This window comes from Nicotiana tabacum, chromosome 16 (assembly GCF_000715075.1).
Source record: "Nicotiana tabacum cultivar K326 chromosome 16, ASM71507v2, whole genome shotgun sequence".
NCBI classification, from domain to species: domain Eukaryota; kingdom Viridiplantae; phylum Streptophyta; class Magnoliopsida; order Solanales; family Solanaceae; genus Nicotiana; species Nicotiana tabacum.
Window position 1 is genome coordinate 44,928,358 of NC_134095.1, and position 5,000 is coordinate 44,933,357.

Sequence of the window (5,000 nt, forward strand, 5' to 3'; positions counted from 1 at the left end):
GGTTATTGAAAACCATAAATTCTCCGATATCATCAAGCTTGGGGAAAGAATTGAGGAAGGCATCAAAAGCGGGATGGTAACAAGTTTTGAGGCATTACAGGCCACAAATAAAACAATACAATCAGGCGGCATTTTGATGACCCGACCGATCGTCTTAAGAAATTACGCCCCAATCCCCTATTAAATACTTTCCCCGTGTTTATTTTTGATATTTTGATTTGCCGAGATATTCGTTGTGAGTTTCGGAGAGTTTTGGGACGTTTAGTCCATAAATGAGAGCTTAAGTGTTGGATAGTTGACCGTAGTCAGAACAGTGTGAAGACGGTCTCGGAATGGAAATCTGATGGTTCCGTTAGCTTCGTTGGGTGATTTTGGGCTTAGGGGCGTGTTTGGATTGTGTTTTGGAGGTCCGTAGCTAATTTAGGCTTGAAATGCCGAAAAGTCGAATTTTGAAATTTCCGGTTCGATAGTGAGATTTTGATTCGAGGGTCGGAATGGAATTCCGGAAGTTGGGGTAGCTCTATAGTGTTGAATGTGACGTGTGTGCAAACTTTTACGTCATTCAGACGAGGTTTGATAGACTTTTTGATCGAAAGTGTATTTCAAGAGTTTTGGAGTTGTTAGGCTTGAATCTGTGGTTGATTCGTCGTTTCGATATTGTTTTAGGTATTTTAAGGATTGGTATAAGTTTGGACAGTGGTATTGGACTTGTTGGTGCCTTTAGTTGAGGTCCCGAGGGCCTCGGGATGATTTCGGGTGGTTGACGGAAGGATTTTGGAGTTGCAGCTTCAACTGGTTTTCTGTCATAACCGCACCTGCGGTTTGGGTTCCGCAGGTGCGGAGCTGCAGAAGCGGCGGAGAGACCACAGAAGAGGTAAAAAGGAGAAGCCAGCAGGGAGCGCATAAGGCATCTGCGAAGGGTTAACCGTAGATGCGGAAGATAGGCTTTAAGTGAGAAGTCGCAGATGCGACCATTGTTCTGCAAAGGCGGGACCGCAAATGCGGTAATAGCTGGGCAGAAATATGAAATTTCGAGGTTTTAGTTTCAAAAGTTGGAAATTTGATTTGGAGCTCGGGAGAGGGCATTTATGGGAGGAAATTGAATAGGAGATCATTGGGTAACAATTCTTTAACCCTTTATAGGTATATTGCATCAATCTATAGTTAGTTTCATCATCTAATTTCGGATTGGAGATGAAAATTGGGGAAAAGTCGTAAAGAAGTTCTTAGACCTAAAATTTGACTTTTGATTAGGAATTTGACCTTAGATTTGGATAATTTTGGTATGCATGAACTCGTGAGAGTATGAGGATTCTGAAAATATAAATTTTACCCGATTCTGAGACGTGGGCTCGATGCATTTTGGTCATTTTACCTAATTTCGCGCATTAGCTTAGAATTTAATTGTAGAATCAGTTACTTGAAGTGTTATTTACATTATGCAATTGAATTGAATAGATTTGGGCCATTTGGAGTTGAGTACTCGTGGCAAGAACGTGGTCTTATGTTGGTTATTGAGTCGGTTAGAGGTAAGTGGCTTGTCTATCCTTGTGTAGGGGACTTTCCCCTTATGATTTGGTATACTTGATGTTTGAAATGCCTTGTACGTGAGGTGACAAGTGCGTACTTGAGCTAATTGTTGAAAATCCGGTTTACTTTAAGTAATTTCAATTGTGTTCCTTTTCCTGTTACATTTTACTTGCAATTTAAACCTGTTGTTAACTTAGAAAAAAAACATGTCTAATTAACTTAATTATTTATTTGCTTAAACTGCTTTAATTGAATTATGTGAAGCATGTTAGATTAGAAGTACCTGTTTACTTGATACGAAATTGAGCTTAGTTGAGTATTCTTGTGTTGCTGCCGTATGTTTTACTTTGGGACTACGGGACGACATCCCGTGATATACCTTGTATGTATTTATGATTTGAATTGAGGTGCGGGATACCAAGAGATCCCTGGCACGTATATTGAGGATACCAAGAGATCCTCGGGATACCAAGAGATCCCTAGCATATATTGAGGATACCGAGAGATCCTCGGGATACCAAGTGATCCCTGTCATATATTGTGGGTACTAAGAGATCCTCGGGATACTAAGAGATTCCTGGTTATTTCCTTGTGATTGTTTTTTCCTCTGTTTTAGTTATTGAATTCCTTATTTTCCTAAATTAAATTCTTAGTGTTAGTTTTCGACTGTACTGCTTATCTTATACTATCATATCTTATATTTTTATTTTATCTTAGTAGGGCCCTGACCTTCCTCGTCACTACCCGACTGAGGTTAGGCTTGGCACTTGCTAAGTACAGTTGTGGTGTACTTATGCCTTTTCTGTGCATGTTTTTCATGTGCAGATCCAGGTACCTTGACTCAGACTTACCATCCTTGAGGAAAGGCGACCTTTTGGAAATTTCGAGGTATATCTGTCGCGTCCACAAACCGAGTAGTCTCTCTCTATTCTCTCTTGTAGTGACATCCCTTCTATATTTACTTGTTTTAGACTATTCTGGAGTTAGAGCACTATATAATATCCTTAGTTTGTGATTCATGGGTTTCCGGGTTTTGGGAGAGATATATATTGGATTTGAGAGTTATATTTTGTACGCCAAGCGGCACTTTTAAAATGCTATTTTATTACATTATTTCTGTTTTAAACTGTATTCTTCCGAAAATTGGTTTATCTTCCTTGTTTTAGGCTTACCTAGTCGTAGAGACTAGGTGTCATCACGATGGTTCACGGAGAGAGAACCAGGGTCATGACAAGTTGGTATCAGAGCTCTAGGTTCATAGGTGTCATGGATCACAAGCCGGTTTATAAGAGTCTCGCTGATCAGTACGGAGACGTCTGTACTTATCTACTAGAGGCTATGTAACCGTTAGGAAAATTCCGCTTCATTTGATTTCCTTGTCGTGCGAGATTTTGATAGCACAATTCTAAACTTCTGTCTTTTGTTCTCTCAGAGATGTTGAGGACACGCGTTACCCGCGATGATCAGGCACCTACGCCCCCTACAGTAGCCGTCAGAGGCCGGGGCCGGGGCTGGGGTAGAGGTCGAGGACGCGCGAGTGGTGTAGCCAGAGCACCTGCGCGAGCTGTCGTCGAGGTACCACCAGCAGTTCCAGCCAGAGTCCAGGCACCTAATACGCCTACTGCTACTACTACTCCAACTCTTCAAGAGACTTTAGCACAGTTCATGAGCATGTACACCACTTTGGCTCAGGCATGGTTGCTTCCCCTTGCTACAGCTACGTCTCAGGCTGGGGGAGGAGCACAGACTCACACCGCCCGCACTCCTGAGCAGTGAGTGCATATTGAGCAGGTCCCTGAGATTATTCTTGTACAGCCTGCGGTCCGAGATCAGCCCGAGGACAGGGCAACGGCTTCCGAGGATGAGCAGCTGAGGCTTGAGAGGTTCAAGAAGTACAAGCCTTCTATATTCAGTGGTCTAGCATCGAATGATGCTCTGGGATTTCCAAATGAGTGTTACCGCATTCTCTGTACCATGGGTAAATCAGGTTCGAGCGGGGTTTCCTTCACTACTTTCCAGCTTCAAAGGGCAGTCTATGAGTGGTGGCGTACCTATGAGTTAGACAGTCCAGATGAGGTTGATTCACTGACTTGGACTCAGTTTTCAGATCTGTTCCTGAGAGAGTATGTTCCTCAGAGCCTCAGGGACGCATGGAACGCAGGGTTTGAGCATTTGCGCTAGGGTTCTATGACTGTCTTAGAGTATGCTGTCCGTTACAGTAGTTTGGCTAGACATGACGCAGCCTTGGTTTCTACTGTTCGCGAGGGTTCGCCGGTTTATTGAGGGCCTTATTCCCAGCATCATATCTAGCATGGCTTGTGAGTTGGAGATGGATATTTCTTATCAGCAGGTGGTGAGCATTGCCAAGAGGATTGAGGGTATGCATGCTAGGGAGAGAGAGAAGAGGGAGGCCAAAAGGTCTCGAGAATCAGGCCATTTCTCTAGTGCCCATGCCCCAGCAGCAGGTCGTCATGGTAGGGGTTATATGAGTCGCCCTGTCCATTCAACTCTTCCAGTAGCCAGTGGTATTCTAGCTCCTCCTAGATCGTAGGAGCCTTATTATGCACCTCCAGTATATAGTGCACCTCCTGCGCGGGGTGCTTTCAGAGGTTAGTCCAACAGACCTGGCCCGAGCCACTCATAGCCACCACGTCCTCCTAGAGCTTAATTTGAGTTTGGTGACACATGCCATGTGGTGAGGGATTTCCCTAGACTTGGTAAGAGTGCGCCTCCACAGACTTCTCAGCCACAACGCGCCCCGCATAGTTCTCAGGCTATGGTTACAGCTCCAGTTGCTACCCCACCTGCTCAGCTAGCCAGAGGTGGAGGTCGGGGAGGTAGAGGTCGCCCTAGAGGGGGAGCCTAGGCCCGATACTATGCCCTTCCTACCCGTACCAAGGTTGTTGCCTGCGATTCTGTCATCACAAGTATTATATTGGTCTATCACAGAGATGCATCAGTTCTATTTGATCCAGGCTCCACTTACTCTTGGGCATGGACTGGTTGTCGCCCCATTATGCTATTCTTGACTATCACGCCAAAACCGTGACGCTAGCTATGCCAGGTGTACCGCGTGTTGAGTGGAGGGGTAGTTTAGATCACACTCCCAGTAGAGTTATTTCTTTTCTTAAAGCTCAGCGTATGGTTGAGAAGGGGTGTGACGCGTATTTAGCCTATATGAGAGATGTTAGTATGGATACCCCTTCGGTTGATTCAGTTCTAGTAATACAGGATTTTCCCGATGTTTTTCTAGCTGATCTTCCAGGCATGCCACCTGATAGAGATACTGATTTTGGAATTGATCTGTTGCCGGGCACTCAACCCATTTCTATTCCTCTGTATCGTATGGCTCCTCCTGAGTTGAAGGATCAGTTGCAGGAATTGCTTGATAAGAGTTTTATTCGGCCTAGTGTATCACCTTGGGGTGCTCCTATCTTGTTTATGAAGAAAAAGGATAGTTCTATGCGTAT